This window comes from Haliaeetus leucocephalus, unplaced genomic scaffold, assembly GCF_000737465.1.
Source record: "Haliaeetus leucocephalus isolate CR32 unplaced genomic scaffold, Haliaeetus_leucocephalus-4.0 Scaffold984, whole genome shotgun sequence".
In the NCBI taxonomy this organism is placed as follows: domain Eukaryota; kingdom Metazoa; phylum Chordata; class Aves; order Accipitriformes; family Accipitridae; genus Haliaeetus; species Haliaeetus leucocephalus.
This window is the reverse complement of record NW_010973420.1, coordinates 1,660,214-1,681,822: the sequence shown is the minus strand read 5'-3', so window position 1 is coordinate 1,681,822 and position 21,609 is coordinate 1,660,214. Positions and strand designations below refer to the sequence as shown.

The 21,609-nt window shown below is 40.8% G+C and overlaps 1 protein-coding gene across 1 annotated transcript in view; it reads right to left on the bottom strand.

Moving 5' to 3' along the window:
• Nucleotides 1–21,609, bottom strand: part of LOC104842220 (IQ motif and SEC7 domain-containing protein 3-like) — a 176,807-nt gene that overhangs the window by 154,251 nt on the left and 947 nt on the right. The window lies entirely within an intron of this gene.

Genomic DNA, 21,609 nt, shown 5'->3' with positions numbered 1-21,609 from the left:
ATCATTTTTATTAGTAATTGTACAAGTCCAGCAAAATCATGCTAATACAGGCATCAAAACAACTGCAAAGTATCAGACTAAGTCACCCATATAATAAATAAGGGGATGAGTAAAAACATTAACAAGAATACTACATCTATTCCACTATATCCAATTTCTACGCAGTGATAATCTACTATACCTGGGTTTTATAATATGGTACGTCTTTAAGAGCACAACCAAACCTGACAGACTACATCAATGTATGATAATCTCAAAAAAATTAAGGAAAAACTATACAAAGAATGTGACAGTAACCTTTTAAAACCAAGTCATCAGTTCACATCTAATATTGTCAGAAGAAATTAAAAATGGGACCAAAGTGTCCTCACTTTATTTGGTTTGACAAACAGATGTTATTAGACCCTGTACTTGTGTTAGTCTAACTAAGAGTCTATAAAACAAGGCCAAAATTTCAATATAGAAAGGTGATCACTACATAACAGCTAGAAATAACAAGAATGCCTGCTTGCATGCCCGAAGTGTTTGAGTGAAGGCATATCAAAGAAAACAGAAGTGGAAGAACATTGGTTAATTATTGACATTTAAAGCCATCAGTTAGCTGAAGACAGAGTTGCCCAATATCTTTACAGCTTCATCTCTTGTTATATCAACAGCATTTAGAGAAGTAGCTTATTTTGCAAAATGAAACCAAATACAAGAGGGCTCTATATTAAGAGTTATGAGGGGCCGGAAGATGGAACTTGCACTTGCTCTATTCACTTCAGCAAAGTTTAAAATTTACACTTGCCAGCTTGTCACTGTTAATAACCATTTAATTCTTATATATAGGTGTATATATACATACTTTCATTTTTGTCCAAAACCATACTTGGCTAAATTCTGTGAATTTGGTCGCAGTCAGTAGAAATAACAAATGAGCACAGATACTGCTTAGAGACAGGTAAACTGGAAGTGTTGGGAAAAGGATTACCCTCTAGAGAAGAAAAATCGCACTAAATGCATAAAAAAACCCACCAAGCAATGTGCTTGGGAGGCAGAAACTTACACATGACCTATCCTCAGAAAACATAGAAGTTGTAAACCATGGATTAATATACCAGACAACTGCTCTAGTACTCACCCTGCTTATTTTAAAGTATGTTCAGTTTGCCAGCCCTCATACAAGCAGGACAAAAAAAAAACAACCAAAAACAAACAGAGAAAATATACTTAAGGATTCTGAAAAGCTTCAGATAATTACCACCTAGCTCCAAACTCAGCATGAAATTATCAAAATAATGTAATCGCACTTGGAAAGCCCTTAAACCTGACTAAATTGCAAGTTTTTCCTTTATCCTTCAGCTAGAATTTCACCTTATACTTTCACCAAGAAAAGGTCATGCTACATGAACAGGTGAATTCAGCCTACTGTTACAGAATCTTTCAGCTGAGAAGCTCCATCATCTGCAGCAGGATTAAATTCTCTCACTCACTCCTTTGGGAGACTGGAGTTCCAGGCACTGTACAGCACCAACTGAGCACCCAATGCTGACTCTGAAACAACCACCAAAGCAAAGGATGTCCATAAGGGACAAGAACTACACATACTTCAAAGTTTTGAGACACAATGTTTATGTTTACTCAATTCTTCTGTACCCATTTTCCAGCACTGAAGGTTTCCATAATAATGAAGATACACAAATACATTCTTACACAGGCTGCTCCTTGCTCTTCAACACTTACTGTTTCTTATTTTATCATGATCTCTGGCCTGAACTTCCCCCCCAATACTTAGTATATGATCTTTTAATTCATTTGGGAGAAAAGTCTTAAATTGTCCTACTTGCCAAGCTTACCCTTTCAATTTATAAGTACTAAACTGCTTTTTAATTCGAAGTATTTATCTCCAGGCTCTTCAGTTACACATTATACTGACATAAGATTACCACTAAGGGTAAGCTTGCTATGGATCAGCTAGCCAGAAAATAAAAGCATTTTTAGACAAGCTGACCCCACGCCTGCTGAAACTCAGCAAGTTTTTCAACACCCTCAGCTTTTACTGGGGTGGATACAAAACAGGAAAGAACTACAATCCTCAGAATCTGTAATGGTTGGGAGCCTACTCCTGAAATAACTGTAGGCAGACCATCTGATCTTCAGATCCTCTTCTTGAAACACTTTTTTCAGTATTGACAACAAGAAACAGTAGTAATTTCTGACTTTGGATTAAAAATATCAGTGAATGGTTTCTAAGCCAGATGAGACATTTAGTCACAGACACCTTTTAATTGCATTTCCTGTAGTATTTTTGGTTAGGCTCTCTGAATTCCTTTTCTGGAGGGAGGGAAGAGAGAAAAGACGTGGAAATCTTATGTTTTCTAGGTTGACTGTTCTGGAAGGACTTTCTTTCCTTTCTTACATAAAGCACAAGTTTTTCATTAATGCCAAAGATCCAACACCAAATGGTTTCAGTAAAAAGCACTAACGCTATAACTAGGATTTCTACACCTGCTTTCATGCAACTAATTTCGCCAATGGTCGTGACTTGTGAATGGCAAAACTCCATCTGAAACTGTGTTGAAGACCCTACTGGCTACGTTTACGTGCCTTCATGATTTAGTCCCTTATCACTTGATGCTTGGATCTCCAACACACACACACTTCAAAAATGGTGGTAAAGAGTGTACAGCATAGAAAGCAGTTAAGTCAAATAAGCCTGTTGTCTGATGCCATTCTTGGCCACTCAGTAATCCACTTGCACTGGCAGCTCAAGAAACAAACAAAATACAGACTCAACAATTTTAATAAATATACTGTTGCTTTGTCAGCAGTACAAGCTACTGACAGTCCTAGGGTAAAACTGCCACACTCATTAGCACTTCTGGTTAATCCATTTACTTAATTATAAACAAGAGCTCAGACAGCAAATCATTTTGCTTTGTTTTGATTTCGGGGTTTATTTTTGTTGAGGGTTTTTTTTTTCCTAATTATTAAGTCTAAGTAACAGCAAACTTCTTACTATGCCCTTTTCTACTGCAGTGCTAGGATTTCTTCTTTAGCATAACCTAGTTGTGAATTTTCATTAAGTTCATCAGGTGCTTAAATTGTTGTGTAGCAGCAAAACACTTCTGAACTACAACATTGTTTCATGGCTGCCTGTAACTGCAAGTAGCTTTAACTCAAGAAAGGCTTCCCACTTGTTATTTCTTACCAGATTTGAAAAAAAATACATCAAGAAAACCTGATTCTAAGAACACATACTAGAAAGACAGTGTACCCGAAATCACTATAAATACCAGTTGTAAAAAAGTGCTCTCCAAGAAAGCAGTGAAAAAAGCTGCCTTCAACTTTAAATACTTTAAAGTCCAAAACCGGAAGAAAATCCAAATTATAAACAGGATCTGGATACTACACAAGAGGACCATTTAAAGGCTAAGGTGAAATTGGATGTTTCATGCATTAGTAACACAACCACTGAAAAAACCAAGGTCCAATGGATTGCTTAGTCAAATATGCTGTAGATATTACATTAAAAGATTTTTTTTTAAATAAAAATACAGATCTCAGCATAAAATCTCACTGCCTCATTTTCACTGCCTCCAGTTGTAAGTTGTGCCATATCACTCTTATTTGTAAAGCTCTGAAAATATAACTTCAAGGAGGGAAAATGACTACCATTTCAAATAGTAGACAGGAAAGTCAGTCTCTCTCCACCCTCTATGGCTGCTATACTTTGCAACAGCTATACAATCACTGCTTATCAAGTCAGGCTACATTTTGTAGCACATAAAGGTAGGATAGAAATGACATCTTTTTCTTCTGCATAGTGAGAAACATCAAGAATTAGAATAATGATGCATTCCAGGCTCATTCTAAGATGCAGTAAAAAGACCAAGACTCATTTCTCAACATCATCTTAGCCACTCAAGTTGCCTTGAATGAGCTTCTTCCTCAGCAAGCAGTTAGGTTCTATACTAGCAATAAGTGCAGAGTGGCAAGATGAGAAAAAGTAATGTTCTCTGAAAACAGGGAGGAGGGAGAGGTGTTTAACAGAGATACCTTCTTTTTTCCTTCAGTACTTGCTGTGCTATATTTAGTACACACTCCAGCCGTGCAACAGCCACAGAGTATTTTGTTGGATGAGGAAGGACAAAAGGATATCAGTGGCTGTTTTGCCATGTTTGCTTGACTAAGGTAAACTAAAGCACAAGTTGTGAAATCCACTAGAATCAGAAAGAGATTTGGGGGTTGGGGGTTTTTTTGTTGTCATTGTTTGTTTGCGTTTTTGGGGGGTTTGGTTTTTGTTTTTTTTTTTTAAGAAAAACTAGCAGATAAATGGAAAGGAAGTTTTCTAAAGTGTAAGTTATTGTCTACATTACTTTTATGGACAGAAAATTATTTTTTTTCTTGCTATCAAAGCAAGTTAGTGAGCAGAACTAGGTTTTTCAGTCTGCCTTCTCTACTGCAATGATTTATTAATTCAGCTCAAAGTCTACATTATGAAGAATCACATTGTCAAAAGTGCAGAAGATAACCCAGCCACCTCACTAACAGCCCTTTTCCCAGAACTACTAAAGAAGCAAATCCAAAAGCAACTACTGTACACAGAAATAACATAATTAATAGTTAATAAGTTTGTGCCATGTAGCTATCTTTTGATGTTTATAATCCTGTTTTACCAACAGGAAGTCTTCAACACTGACTTTGATACTTAACAGTGGATTACTGGTCACATCCAAATAAAAATATCTGCAGCTCTGTGGGTAGTACAACATCAAAGAATTAGATATTGGTGTTAAGTTTGGAAATAAACCTAAACAACTCACATCCACACGAAGGAAGTGAAAAGAAACAAGCCCACATAAAAGTGTCATGTGAAGCCAAGATAACAGATGGACCCCAAATATAAACTCCTGGGAGCTTAGGAAAGCTAAGCAAATGCAGAAGGTTACATTTGGGAGGGGATATCTGTAGTGCTTTTAGAAGAGCTAAGCAGAGTAAGCACAGAAGCGAGCTTCCCAGAAGCACTGCTTTCCAGCTACAACAGAACATGAAAAATGAGCTCTCCTCTTGAATGAGGAAACCTGCCTCAAAAGTACCACGATTTACAGAAAGAGCCTTCGCCTTTCAAACAGAGAAAGAGACTGGCCAGTAGAAAGAAAAAGCAAAACAAGAACAAAGTCACTTGCTGTCTAAGTATAGCAGTCACAGGAGAGATCATAAATTAAGCAGACAAATAATTTAGTCTTCTACCTGCACTGTCTGGGGACATGATGTTTTGAGACAGGTTGGATTTTTAGTGGCGTTTTTTTGTTTTGTTTGGTGTTGGGGGTGTGTGTGTGTGGTTTTGTTTTTTTGGTTTTTTACACATTGAGGAATATCAGAACAACTTATTTTTGCTATATATACATATGCCAAGGATGTTCAATTGCTATATAAGAAAGTACCTAAGCCCTCCCTCTTGTCAAAATAGATACACACATGGCAGGGGATCCACCCCACAAAAGCCAGCTTGCTCACCCACTCCATCCTATTCCTACAAGAGTATTCTAAATAAAATTATAGGACTTGATTAGCAGTCAAATGTTTACTAGGACTGCATCAAACATACAGAATACCCCCCTCACTAGCATACTAAAGAACAGCCTCAGTAGGAGACCTAGGAAAGATCAAGAAGCAAACCCCAAAACTGGGCACATGCTGACCTGGAAAGTGGACATTTTTCTTCCTTTCTACAGTCACCAAGACAACAAACTAGTACTCACTAAGTCCTCAAGCATAAGACATCTTACCTGGTGACAAGGGTGTTCACGTGCTTCATATGGACTGAATCCATACCTGGGATGTTAAAGACAGTACTCGATAATGGGATAAAACACAACTATCTCCAGTTGAAGCCCCAATCTTTATTTAGCTTCCCTTTGCTAGCATGCAAGTGCATAAGAACAAGACACACATGCATTTGGAGTGACCTTGGAGTTACTATCCTTTAGTTTGCACATTTGAGTAAGTCAAAAGCTATTTATTTTAGTAGGGTCAGGTAAGCTCCTCAATGCTGCATCTACTTTGATAATCCTGTGCTGGGATCAGAATTTCTATCAAAGGTAAATCTGAGGGATTCTTTTAGTCTTAGTTCTCTTGTATTTCAGCTCCTTCTCTTTTGTTGGTTTCAAACCAGCTCCATGAAGTCTCCCTGCCCACCTGCTGTACACTAGTCAGCATCTCAGCCCACACTGACCAGAGGTCATCCTGCTGTCGTGCTTCTCAGTTTGAGAAAAGGATGCTCTCTTTCAGATACACTTAGTCTGGACTAGGAGCCAGGACCTCCGACATTAAACATGTCCTTGCAAAGATACTTAAGCTCAATTCACTCATCTGTGTCTGGAAAATAACAATAGAATTTATCAACTTCAAAAGAAGATTTTTCAATTCAAAGAACAATTATCATACAGGAGATCTCAAACTGCAAAGCTGCAGCTAATGTGTTCAATCATTCTTCATTCACTACATTTTCTCAAGTGTATTGGGGAGAGCAATATTACCTCTGTGCTTTATGTTAAATACAAAATTAGCCAAGAGAAAAAAGAACAACTTACCTGCTTTGACAGCATCACATGCTTTACAATCCTCAAGGCATTGCAGTTTATTTTGGCTATTATCACCGCATCCCAGGCATTACTACTTATTACAACTTCACTTTCTATTTCAAAAAAGTCAGACTTCTAATTAGAGATTTAAGTTTTTCCATCTCCCAGGAATCTACCTAAAATATGGAGATCAAGCTACCCTACGTTGTGATTACTCTTTGGATACAGAAGCAACCTGCTTAAGTTGAAGAAAAAAGAAATCTTTGTTGCTGACAAAGAATTCAAATTCAACTAAAATAACTATCTGATAAGTTGGCAGAAAGCCACAGGCAGCACACTTGAGTCTTTTCTGTTACTTTCCCTTTCTTAAAATAAAGAAAGGATTTTAATTGGTGAAGATAACATACTATATTGGACACCAATATTGAGACAGACTTCTTGAAAGAATCCCATTACTTGGAAAAGGAGCAGATCTATAATAGTTAAGAGATCACTACTAGCAATCATTTCTGCCTGAATGAGAATTTTGTCCAGTTAACTCTCCACCAACAGAAACATCTATTCAGCTGAGCACAAGGAGTAAAGTGAAAATCCTGTGCTTAGTTGAGGAAGTGACACAGATTTGAGATATTTTGTTGGCATTTCAGCTACTAAGGAGCATGATGACTTACTTACAAATTGGCTATTTGTCTCTAACTGGTCTTTTTAGTTCCTTTTATAACACAGTTTTAAAAGGAAAGCCACTAACTTGCACATTTTGAACTCAGCATGGCAACCAGACCTATCAAAACAGGACTGAACTGTTTCATAAAGTTTTCTGGATTCTAAATTAAATGATAAATCCAACAATCCAGTAGTATACTTCAAGGGCTTGCTTCAAAATGTATTTAGTATTAAGCCAGTTACAGTTCATAACTGCTCCTCAGAGGAAACACACAGAACCTCGCCTTCAGTTGTGATGACTGGCCAGTCCCTGATGGACTAGATTTACCCCCAAAATTACAAAGCATATCACACCAGTTTTACTTCAGATTTATTACTACAATAGCAGGCTGCCAAGCAGTCACTTCCACACAATGGATTTGTTTAGCCAGAATACAAGAGCATACATTAACATAATGCATGAAGATCAACAAAATTACAAACCTGGACAAACTATAATATCAAACAAAGCTCCAGTGACCTTTGTCAGTTAACTTTGTAAAGTTAGTTAACTGTCTTGGTAATATCAAGGTTCATTGCATAGATTATCATAAGCAAAGTATATTCTCAATTAAGCAACATTATCTAAACAGGACTCTTCATCTAGCTTAAAGAGGTTTAACAATCTCCTTCACTCACAGCAAGATGACTCATGAAACAGCTTAAGAGGGTCATGCCATGCCACACTTTAAAAAAAATCACTTCTGAATTTCTTAAAAATCTGGGAAGCACCTACTTTTTAAAAGATGTTCACATAGCAAAAAGTTGCTTAAAACAATGACAGTCTCACAAGAGTAAAGATACAAGACTCAGACTATGCACTACTTGATCAGTAGACAAACCAGGTCGGTACCTGATTTACTAGCAGTTTTCCTTACTCTAAAGTAAAATACTCAAACAAGTTTCTAATACTTCACATAGCCCTTAGAGGTAAGGTCAAGGAAATAATATGTTTTTCAGGAGCAACTAGAGGTGAAGATCACGGCTTATGTCAGCAAGTTCTAGTGATATATCACGTTACATAATAAGTAAAGCTCAGTGCTAGAAAGCACTTTCCTGAAGAAAAGTTACGTAACTCTGCAATGTGTTTAAAAAATATTATACTTTCTTGCTTTCAGAGGGAACAGGCAAGAGGATAGACAACCTTCAGTCTCCTGGTTAGGAGCTACTCTTATCATCACTACTACATTTGGATAGAGGTAAGATTGCTGTAGGCAGTCATAAGGTGGTTGAAAAAATGCAGGTGGGGAAAGTCACTAGCCAGCACATAAAACCCTGTGATATAAAAGCCAGATACCTATTTTTGAGCACCAGTTTCTCAGTGATGAGTTCTGATGCAGGCAAATTTATACCATCTTATAGCTGCCACTATATCGAGAAAGAGAGCAAAGAGGATGGAAAAAAATACATCATTTTTTCTGCTTTTCTAAAGATTCTTGGTTTCCTTTAAGGTATGAGGTTCAACTGAAGCACTGAACATACTTACCTGTCATTTAGCATCTTAGTCTACTGCCTAGATCAGATTTCAACACAACAAATCCAACTAATAAAATTATGTGTTCACTCACATTTGGACTGCTGACTTCATATATACAATCTAAGTCTTAACTCTGAGGACAGCATTTCTGCCCTAGGCATGTGTACAGGTTGAAGAGGAAAATGCAGAGTACTGTGGGACTTCATTGTAGAGTATATGAATTGTTTCACGCTAGGATAAGGTTTCATCTATTACCCAAGTTAATACTAGACAGAAGACTGCTTGAACACTTGTGCACAACAAAAAAACCCTTTAATCATATTGCTATGAAGTGATTTCAGCATGGAAATCACCTTTTTAGGATTAAAAGGAACCTGTGCTGCTTAACAGAGAATCCAGATTCAAGTCCAACTATTCCTTTTTTAAGCAGCAAAGACCAGGAAACTTACAGGGCATAACATCAGCAATTGGGGAAAGCAGGAGCAGCAATTGATTTCCCTGCCTCCATCTCCAGGTATCAGAATTTACAGTTGCCTGCACATAACCCTCTGATTAAATATTGAGCAAGCGCTGAGGTGTACTCCATCTACAGTGGATGAGATTTTTACAGGAGCCTAGCACTGGCCCATCAAGTCTCACGTCACTAGTTATTGCTCGTATTTAAGAAGTCTCACATACCTCATGTGAGGTAGTTTTGACTACCCTTTTAGAGTTTTCTTTGAAATGCAAGCCAGGAGTAGCTATTGAATTACCCCTGCAGTCTCAGAAGAGTCTCCAATCACTGCCTTAAAAATTTTCTTCCCAAGCTGTTTGGGAAAAACTTCACAGATAACAAGCTATTGCACTCAGATTATCATTCTGTAGTACTAACTCTCCTCCCTTCCACCATTGGTACTTACATCTCCAAATACACGATTAGCACAGCCACTGACCCCACAAATACAAGTGCACAAGGCAGCGTGAGTGTTCTGTGTCAGTGCTAACATTGTACTAGCACTAGTGTTACAACCGCAGTCAAACTAGAAAAAAGTTAGTTTTCTGCTTTTCTGCAAGACAAAGTCATTCTTTCAAAACATGACAACCTCAAACACTCCAAAGTGGTGGACTCAATTAAAAGCTTAAAATAGAATCAAGCCCAAAAGCTGAATGTAGGTTTTACCTTATTGAAATCTAGCTAGATCATTTGCATTAGATCACAGCCCTACCCCCTGCATATAAATACCTCACTCTTCAGGTCTCTAAATCGTGGAGATCAACACAAGAAAAGACTATGCTATATGAAGAACCAAATCCTCCCAACTACTTACTTCATAAAGGTAAATAGCAACAGGGTTGGACATAACCATTTTACTTTTCTGTAACTGGAGCCTGCTAACTTCCACGGCACTATACAGTTATTTATGTGCATGAATTAAGACACAAGATGATACAGGCCATTTCTGCCTTTTTAAGCAAGACAAACATCAAAAATGTTTGGTTTCAGCAGTAAATTTTACTAACAAACTTACACTTACAGTTTAAGAATCCACAGTCCTGCCTAGATCAAGCAGAAAGCTAAGTAGAAACAGTAACAGATTAAAGCAGATGTTCTTTGAAGTGCACACACTTTCCCCAACTTGAAAGCAAGATTAATCAAATGCTTCTGCTATGGGTCTATATATAAAGATGGAATACAAGAAAAAAAAGTCAAAATACACCTATTCTCCACAACAAGGAACCATTAATCATAACTCCTAGTAGCAAGTAAAAACCCAAAGGGATATGGTTCAGGACATGGTTTAGTGGGCACAGTGGCATTGGGTTGATGGTTGGACTCGATCTTAAAGGTCTTTTCCAACCTAAATGATTCTATGATGATATGATTCTGTGATTCTATGACTGAATTCTTGATTTACTGTCACCATGAGGACTTTTAACATAAATAGCCCTATCTACTCACGAACAAAGGACATCACTGCATAATCTAAAGAAAGACAGTCTCAAATGTAGTGCATACATACAGCACACCACACACATGCACCTTGGGGTCCATGGTGCCAGTGGATCCTGACACCCAAGACAAAAATTTAAACTGACAATATATCAAGTTGTTTTGGATTTGAATAACAATACTTAAATTTCATTTCTGGAGGAATACATGTCTGCCTCACTAAGGAAACTGTTAAGGGTACAAAAGACTATCAAGCAGAATGTAGTCTGAACCAGCTTCTACTTTAAAACCATTGGTGAAAGGGAGATGAAGTGAATGTAGCAAGGTAAGCAGCAAGAATGAAGAATGATAGCTCGGCTCTCTGCAATCCCTCCACTGCAGCCATCGTGACCAGAATTGCTAAGAAGTCCCTCTGAATTTAGCACAATTACAACATCCCAGCTGCATTGCAGGGTGGGAGATTAATGCCTGTTTGCAACCTTCCCCAGCCATACAATGCATGGCAGCTGTACATGACCTGGAGCAGTCACAAGCACCAAAGACTTCGACCTTCTGCTTCAATTATATGCATAGAGCACAAGTGGCACCTACACAGTTTAGCTGTTAACACGATATCAGAGTGTGTCCACAGAATAGACATAATAGTTACCTCTGCAACTGGCTTGAGTGTACATGGAATTCCTAGAAGCACTTAAGGTTCAATGCTGTATGTGTCTATCCTACCAAGAAACCATGTTAAAAGAATACTGCTACATATTACAATGCATTAGAAGGGATTCTACTTGCTTTCGGTTTATCAAAAATTCTTCATTCCTGTGAAATACAACTTCCTATATTCAGAAAAGCCATACTAAGATCAAAATTGCAGAATGACGTGACATGCTTGAACCTAAACTGGAAGACAATCCGTACGTCCTTGACATTTTGCTGTATTTCCAGAATCATTAATAGTGTGCAGAAGACAAACAAACAGAAGATTTTATATTCCCCAAGCATGAGCAGAGAACCATTAGATCCATAGAAAGACAATGAAAAACAAAACACTGCTGCAGTGAACCTCTGAAACAGAGGCAACTTAGACTAGCCAAGTGAAGAGAGGTCATGTTCACCTCATACTATTAAAAATATCCCATTTCTTATCTGTAACCAGCCCCAACGAGATATTGAGGTCTACTGATCCAAGTGTGCAGTCCACTGCTAAAAACTGTCATGCTCCAGTATTCTTCCTAAGCAGCAGGTCACATCTGACAGTGAGCAAGGATTCCCCTTCAGCTTCTCCCTGTGACTGCTGGGGACCACTGTGACAGAAGAATTGCAGACATTCAGGCTGATACTCTGCATTTACACTTTCATAAAGAAGTTACCATTCCAGTATGCCTTGTCTTATTCTTTCAGTAATAATCAATCCCCGCTCTAATTAAAATGCAGTCAGAACTTCAAAGTTCTTCTGCGGTTACAATAGCATCTCCTAGGCATGACAAATAATCATCTCTGAGTAACCCCAACCTGGAGACCCTCCATTTTCACTGTAGCAGAAGCCAAGCTCCAAAACAACTCAGCATTGTTATACAGGGATCCTTATAGTGTCCACTTCAGGCTGATGAAATTTGCTTGCTGTGAGTTTTAAAGACTATTTCAACAGTAAGTTGACTGAGGCAATAACCTTAAGGACTAACAAGTCTTCTGTACAATGTAGGAGACCCAAGCTGGATTCCTCCTCCTGCTTTCCCAAATTTTAGAGAGCGCACACAAGAGCCACTGAAGCCTTTGAGGAAAGGCAGCATGTTGGCCCCCTCATGTCATCAGTTGATTAAGCAAAAGCAGTAGACACTGTTCAGTTCTTTATTTCAACTTTGAACCAGTCAAAACTAAGTGTCACGTGTAATTAACTTCACGAAACAGCTTTCACACATCCTGAACCCTACAATGATCCCCATGGCACTCCACGATGGAAGAGTACAGGAGAAGACTAAAATCCTCCCAGGAGCTGGAATTTGATCATAAGGCAGCAGAGGTCTGAACACAGAAAAATGAAAGATCTATTTTACAGAACTCAAACTGCTTGAAAATGAGAGGTGGGAGAAATTAACAGAGGGTGGCACAAATAGTAGTTTTAGCATCGTTCTCAATAAACAGAAGGCATATTAAAACCAGCTTAGTTATTTTGCCAGTAATTCAAACTTCTTCAAATATACAGCTTGGTGCATACTGGTTCAACACTGGCAGCCAGGAAATTTGGTAGGGATTTTTTTTACTGCAGCAGCATTACTTTAGGAGAACTGGTTGATGACTGTTAGAAGTGCTACACAACTCCATCCACCTAGCAAAAATAGCACAGCAAATTCCAAACAGAGGCTGCCAACATCAAAATATGGTATTTTAGAGACTCCAAATATGATCCTGAAATGATTAAGTGATAGTGCAAATGCACATCAGTATGAAGTTCAAGAAGTGGGTCATTATCTCACCTTGATCAATAGTCATTTCAATACACATAGACCTTATGCTGCTCAAGTTTACACCCGAATTTGACATACACCCAATAAAAAATGCAGAGAGGCACAGTAGTAGAAACTAAGCTGCAGGACTAATAAGCCATCTTCACAGTAAAGTGTTGTTCAAGTGGAGAGAAAACTGGTAGAGGTGGCTAGGAAAAACAAAAAACCACATTAAACAGTCAAGTTCTCCTCTCCCATGAAAACACATTTGTGAAACTATATCCACAAGACAGTGGTGGTTCACATTCAGTAGGGAAGGGGCTTCATTAGCCTGAAGTTCTTCATAAGTGTTCCAGGCCAAGACCCTCCACAACTCAGAGCCTGTCCCTTCTAGCATGATTATCAAGTACCATTTGACAGTCCAGCTTGTCAGCTAAAACGCTCTTAGGGCAGAAATCAGTTTGCAGAGATGGGCACAACCAGGTCCCACAGCCTGGGAAAAGTGCTTACCATTTCAAAGCTTGGCTTGTTAACAAAACTGTAGTCTGTTCGCCCTACAGCTACATTTTCCAATGCCCAAAAAGAGTAATTAAAAGGTCCCAAGTGGTCCGTACCACTTGCAGCTATTTTCAGCTAGCAGAAATCCAGCAAAGATGAAGAAACCCTGACAAATGTCAACTCCCACCTGCAACTTGAATTTTGAAAAAGGACAGGAGGATTGTTTCCCCACCTTCCTTCCTCTGCTTTATTTGTCCAGTTATTCAGAATAAAGCACTATTTACACTTAGTAAATCTGAATTACTGTGGTGCAGTAAAAGATGTAATACATGTATGTCTTTGTCTCTACTCACGTTTGTCAGGGAAGTCTGACTAGAAATGTTATTAACATGCAAATAGTGTATAGTATGTTTCAATCAATTGCTATGGAGAGCTACTCAGTAGCAGTATTTTTCTTATCTAGCACAGCAGTAAGACTCATTCAGTCTACACAGATGCCTTACAGCAGAGAAATTTCTTTTCCGTGTATATTTTTAAATGATACTATTTGAAAAGAAAGTTTACCTCTGCACTTTAAGACACTAAAAGAAAAAACTCATAAGAAATCTTCAGCCACTTTCTTAGTAGCCTTTCTAATGCTTTGGAGAGACACAGAGGTAGTACAGACGCTGCCATTCAAAAGCAGATTCTACACTATATCTACATATACGAATATATACACACACTCGGTACAGAACTGGTAAGCAGTTTAAAAACAAGACAGCAGAGGGAGCAAAAGTCACTGAGACTGAACTGCGGCTATTTTGGGATCGGGAGGGGTGAGACTCCATCCGAAATTATATAGTTTGAGACACAAAAAGATACATTTACATACCTAGCTGTTTGAAGAACACAAGACTCAGGTTTTCAGATTCTGTTGTGAAAGCTGTTCTGTTTCACAGCATTCACCCTGTTGAAACGTTTTGGCCACCTTGCAGCAACATTTTTAGTGTTTCCTTACAGTAACCATACAAACACCAGCACTAAAACCAAACAAGTTGGTATAATAGCCATGAAGGAAGCCAGGATTTAAAAAAGCTTGTTTGTCTCAAGTGTGATATTTAATGCAATCATTTCCACCTAAATCTCAGCAACCTATTAGGAGATGATCGTTAACTTTAACATTGACTTGCCCATCTGTAGAATAACAATTATCAGTGCTTAGTTTTGCCAAGGGCAAACAACAGGTCACCAGATGGGACTAAAGAAACACCTCTTACTCCTACTTCTGTTCGTAATCACAATACCGTGGTAATGACCATTAAAGGGTAACAATTCTTACCCAGATTTCTAGCTAGCACAAACCAGCATTTCTTCCACTGTAACAAAGCTGAGAATTCTAGTATTTCGAAGGAATTCAAATTTCAGATTCAGAATTTCAAATTCCATGAAGAATCTGCAGAGGACCCCCCTAGCTGAGGGGGTAGAAAAAAGCAGCCCACATCAGGGAGAGCTACCAAAGACCTAAAATCCAGCAGAACGTGCAATCATACACTATCTCTTCAAATCACGCTGCTCTACTGTACCAAAGCCTGCTCAGACTGTCCAAATTTCTAATTTCAACAATTCTGCTGAGAAAAATAGTACAGTTAGGCAGAACGATTATGACAATCTCATTCAACAGACTCACTGAGCTAAGATGAAAGACGGGATACACTGTCAAAAGTAGCCTAAAAGTATCTGCAGGCTGCAAAACTCAAAAAAGGTGGAATTAACATAACAGAGAGAGTAAGAACAATAGGATCAAATTAGAATAATGCCAAGTGTGGGCTGCATATCAGGAAGTACTTCTGGCCTGCAAAATCCACTTGCCTAAGAAGCCCCCCCCCCCCCCCCCCAAATAGCATGAGATGACCTCCTTGCCACCTGCATGCAGAAGGCAGGACCCCTCAGACAGGAGAAGGCTCTAACAGACACTTCACTCATCTGGGTATAGGCTGCCTACTTTATAGGCAACTCTTCCCATATTAGGGATTGTAATCCCAAGGGAGCCATAAACTCAGGGGAAATTCAGTGTATTGCAACACTTTGCAGGTCTGCACAGCTATACCATACAGGGGCCCACAAAATTAAGTAGCGTCAAAATTGGAAGTGCAGAGGAAGCAACTGTGGCTGTTCCTAACCAGCCTCATTCCCTTAAGAAAGTCCTGGAGGAACCCATGTACTTCTGCAACTGCTCTATGCAGAAACTCAGCATCTAAAGGCCATGGTCTGGCACGCCACACTGAATCCAGCACAGCAGTTCCAGTTTAGCGTCACTGACCGGCACATAAGTAAAAGCCACCTAGTTTTACTGGGTGTAAAAAATGAAATTAAGCTTTTTGAAATGCTACTTGCAAGAAGCATTTAATAATTTACTATTTTAATAATTTACTCTCCCCATCAGTATGCTGTAAGAAAACACCTTGAAATACCTTGTTCTTTTTTCCTCATAGCTTCTGTGATCTGCCATTGAATAAGCTCTTCCTACCAATACTTCTTTGAACATGATGTATTTTGCTCCAGGTTTTCAAAAAAGCTGCAACTTATTTTTTGCCAGAAGACACCTTCCCTAAGGACTGACGGGGATTTGCCTTCCTATGCAAATAACCAGGCCAACAAAACTGCAAGTCAGATCCAGACGTGCATATGTCTATACTTCACATTCTCCCAAAAGTTTGTTACTTTAAGTGGATAAGGACGAAGTTTAGCATCCCTCACTCAACAAGAAGCTAAGCTCCTCAAAAGCACTGTGCTTGTCACATTTGTGAAGAACAGGTCAACTGCTTCCCCTAACCCCATGTTTCTATGTAGTTGTTCAGTGCCATCCCTCTAACACAGTTTAAAAATGTAAAAATGTACGTTGTTGACAAGTCGTAATTACTACATCAGAGATTACACTATTAGGATTGACCCAAGAGCCATTGCCTACGGTAATAGTACACCATTCCAAACTCACCAACTTTTCAGGAGGAGTTAAGGACACAGTTGCTCAAGTCTGAGTCCCTCTGTTTCACACAGGCCATCATACTGAACTCACAGCTACGTCTTCTGGTAATAACTGGCAGACCAAGACTCGGGTCTTCCTTTACATGCCTCGCATGAGAAAATGAGAGTAATCAGTATGCTGCTGGTGACCTACATGCATATATGCATACAGCCCATCACATACAGGCTTGTTTTGGAGTGAGATGTTTTGGAGGAGAGCAAAGGGGATCTGCAGACATAAACTGGACTCACAGTAATTACAGCAGCTCTCATCTGCTCACCAAGGACCTAGGATCCATGAACACTGAAACTTGTTTTATTAGTTACACAGTACACATCAGCTTTCAAATTAATCTGTCTTTATGTGTTATCATTTAGCTTAACATTTAGCAGATATTAAGTACAAGAATTTGCCAATATTTCAACAGAGATCCAAAATAATTTAGTTTAGTTAGCAAGTTCATGTCTTATTACACATCTTCACACTATTGATTTCCTACAGTCTGCCAGAACAACAAATGCCTAAGAGATGCTCACTCATCTGCTGATGTACAAATCACACTAATGATGCCGAAATGAGTGCTGCAAAAGCACTCCCTTCAGTGTCAAGTCCTTACTCTCCTAGCTCAGTAGTCATACCATTCCAGTTATGTATTGAAAATAAAATTAACAGAATTGTTTTAAATTATTTGAAAATGCAAATTTACATTCTGCCCAACCTCAGAATTACACCATCCCTATCCGCTATAGGACTGACAGAATATGCAGCATACTGTGGTAGTAAAGCGTTCATTTTGGACACAAACTGCACTTTCCACGTAAAATATTCTTCACGAGCAAAATAAGCTAAATAGGTAGAGGTGCATCTTTTAGTAGTGACTGAACTGTGACTATCAGTCACAAATCACGCTTTCCTACACAGCTGATTGCAAAAGAGGACCTAACAAAAGCCCTTCATCTACATCCTTGTTGACAGGAAGGCAGAGAAAGCAAAATCTTGCCCAAACATACTTAACAGATGCTGGATACCTCTACTTCACTAAACCAAACAAAAATAAGCTGCTATTCAAGCACAGCACAGGCAATGAAATGGGATTTACGTCATACGAGCAGTCTGTCTCAGTAAAGGCCATCTCTGGAGGGAAAAAAAAAGTCAGGCTGGTCTCTATACTAATGCAATCTTTGGCTTCCTGCTGAGACTGTGTGCAAGGGGAGCGTTCAGTGCCGATAGCGACACGCAAAGCCACAAGCTCATTTTATGTAGGCCATAAAGCAGCCTTCACATGTGACTATCACCAGAGCAACAACTTCCACTTACTAGATTGCACTAAGTACACCTCAGCTGAGACCGAGAGTATCTTCTAAATGCAGTGAGGATTTCTTAGAGCTCTGAATTGTGACTATTTTCCCCCAGAGAACAAAGCCAGTCCTAGATTCATTTAAAAATAAATCAGTCAGGCCAGGTGCAGAATTTAGACTAGTTGCAAATAACAACCCTCTAAGATTGTTTATCTTAGCAGACAATTATTCCCTACCTCCTGCTCAAACTCTCACCAGGCACTTCCTCGGTGGAAAAGCAGCATGGTTTTTAACTTGATTAGGTTAAGTACAAATATTACTCCCTAAGCTGGTAACATGCCAGTGCTGAATTTTCAGAGCTGGAAAATAGTACTTGTGCAGATTTGAGAAGATCCAGTACATTTGGTTTTACATATTTACACTAAAAAGGGTATTACCAAAATTGATGTATTGAACATGTCTTCCTTACACTGAGGATCTGAGTTTTAGAAGTTCTGTTTTCTCAAGTGTTAAATGAAATGGATTAACTGAAAATTAGTCTTATGCAACTTAATGAGTTAAAATACCTATTGTTATCTTTAACATGCTGATTCATTACATCTAACAGAGCCTTGTAATCAGCTAATTATCCTCTACTCCATTTGTGGATTTTAAGGTTGATTTGCACTCAGCAAATTACTACAAAATTAAGTGAAAGAGCACCCAAACCTTTTTTTCATATAATCTCCTTGCAGGATAACGAGCACACCTGCACCTACTAATACATCCCTCTGCTCTTCCCTCCCTCAGATAGCCACCTACACAAGAGAAACTTTCTTTCTACTCTGTCCCTTTTTTTTTTGGAAGGACACAAACCAGAATATTTTTACGTTACTGGACTGGTGTTTTTTTCTTCCAGAAGTCTATTACAGGGCTCATTAACAGTTCCCTACCCCGCAAGAGATCAAGCTAAAGAATTTCTACAAATATGCCAGCTTTTCTAAATTATTTAAGCAGTCTTCAGCTGTATAGCCTTCCCATTGTAAGACCTGAAAAGTTTCAGGATTTGTTTGGGTTGTTTGTTTTTTTTAAAATATATTTTATTAAGTATAAGAACTAATCATAAGCATACTATCTTGTATAACATTTCCATGCCTCCCTTTGCATCACACAAGTTAACTACCATCCAGTAATATGAAACAGCTGTCTCGACACTACAGTGTCAGTGATCCACATCCACTTTACACAGGTTGAACTGCTGCAGAGACAGGAGTCTAAGTGGTTTAGAAAAAAAAAACCTATTCAACTCTCAAGGTACAAGCGCTATAGATTACTTCCTAAAGTACTGATTTCTTGATGTATTTGACTGAGAGAAGCCCAGTTTCCTTCAAAAAGAATTCCAGTCATTTTAGCTTTGAAGTACTGAAGGGTAAGGAAGAACAGCGATCACCACTGGTACTTGGGCACAAAGCAGTGCTGCTGCCTCTGGGAGGAGGAAGACAGGGAGGTCTGTGCACTGGGGCAGGAGGGAACAAGCCGGACCTGCCATCCCACGCATCGCCTCTCTCCTAACGCCAGAGATCCCCAAAGCGAGCATCGCTGACGTTGGATATTGAACTTCAGCAAACAAGGGATCCTTATTCCCCACCCAAACATACGCAAGGTGCACGTGATATGTAATTCTGGGGAAACTGAGACTGAGCTTCTGAATGGGAAGCTACAGACACCCAGAACCTGCAGGTTCAGTTTTCCTAAAGCCAAGATAACTGCAGGACTGGGAGAAGACTTTAAAACAAGGGTATTTTCTGTTTTCCAAGTGGGAGACATCCTTCATCTTTTCTATCCAGCCAGAAAGTAAACTGATCCTGTGGCTGGCTTGTTGCCCCTTGCTCCCAGACAGCCGCAGCCCCCACCTCACGCAGCTGGGGAGCCCACCGGTGAGATCCGCCTGCCCAGCGAGGCAGGGTCTCCCAGGGAAAAGAAGGGGCTCACTCCCTATGAAGGAAGGGGGGTGACACAGAGGGACAGGGGACAATTCAGGGAGGCAGTATTCCTCAGATGAAGGTGGCCCTGAAAATCTGACTCACCACAGACATGCACGTGGGCAAAGGGCCCAGTCCAGGGCCAGACTCCCAGCGAGGGCCCTTCCCCACTAAGCCCTGCAGGCTATGCCTCAAAGCGATACAACTCTGCCATAAATATCCCAGATTAATTCCGATCCCAGCATCAAATCCACTTAAGAGACTTAAAAGCCTCCGAGTCCCTGGAGCTGCCTGCCCAAAGAGGGCTCTGCAAACGAGTCTTGGGCTGGAGAGGAGAAACGTTATCAAACAAGGCAAGCCATTTGTACAATTTTTAGTAATGTCGTTTGCAAGAGACAAATGGGACGAGATAGCTGAGTTGACGTCTTGTACTAGAAGCACAGCCACAAGAAATCCTCGGATGCATGGGGTAGGATTTGTGTAACCAACTATTCCATGCTTTCTGGAAATGGCTCGCTCTCCTTACGGGATTGATTGTTAAATGACAGCATATGCTCTCCAGTCTGTTTAAGGAGCTATTTGCTTAGTTTTCACAGAGACATCTCTGTTCATAAAAAAGCCTAGAACGATTACCCCAGCATCACAAAAAAAACCCCAAACCCTAAGTGGGTTAAAAAACTCTCTGACAGCAAGAAGGGAGCCGAGGAGGAAGAGCTGCTTCCCTTTCCACTCTGCCACACGGGTCCAGTGTGAGGCGTCTGGAAACAGGAGCAGGCAAAGGGGGCACCGAGCGACCAACGACCCTCCCCCGTCTCCTTCAACCTCCACGACACGCCAAGAAAACACCATTTCCGAGCGCCAGGATTTGGGGACTCCGTAAGCAGCAGCACCTCCCACCCCACCACGGCCGTCCCGCTGAGGGCACACACGGAGGCAGCGAGAGGTGCGAGGACCCGAGCCAGTTCTCCGGCTCCACTCGGCGGCATCCCTCCCCCCCGCTCCGCCCGCTGCCATCGGGGCCTCGGGAAGGGAGATGCGGCCGGGACCGCGGGCGGCAGCCGGGCCGGAGGGAGCCCCTGCCCCGGACTCCAGCCGAAGACCCTAACCCGGGGTGGGGGTCTCCCACGGAGGGTGCAGCCCCTGCCCCGTCCCGGCAGCAGCCGCAGCCCTCGCCTGGGGCTGGCGAGGAGCTTTCGCTCCCCGCTTGCCCGGAGCGGCGAGAGGTCCCTTAGGCGGCCGGGGCTCGGCGGCGGGCTGCGGGAGGGCTGCCCGGCGGAAAAAACCCGCCGACCGGAGCCGGGTGTTTGTTTCCGAATACGAGGAATTCGAGCGCACCGGACTACAAACAGCGCGGTGCGTCTCCGCACGGCGCACGCCTTTCCCGCTCCGCTCAAGTAAAACTAAGTCTTAAATACTTTCCCCCAAGTAGAAACACGTCGGGCAAGCGCCACGGCTCTCGCCGTGGCTATTCCCGAATTCCTGTTCCTCCAGGACGGGCGACAGAGGCCGGCTGCCAGGCGCAAAGGCCGGCAGCGAACGCGGCTCCAGAAGCGGGGCCAGCTCGCCCCGGCAGGAGCCGGCCCGCCCGGTGGCGAGCTGCCAATGTTTACTGACCCCTCTCCGGGTCACCCTCCTCGGCGGCCAGACCGCGGGCTCTCCGCGGCTCTCCCGGCGGGGAGCGCACGCCGCCCCTGCGGGAACCGCGGGGCCTCGACCCCCCCCCCCCCCC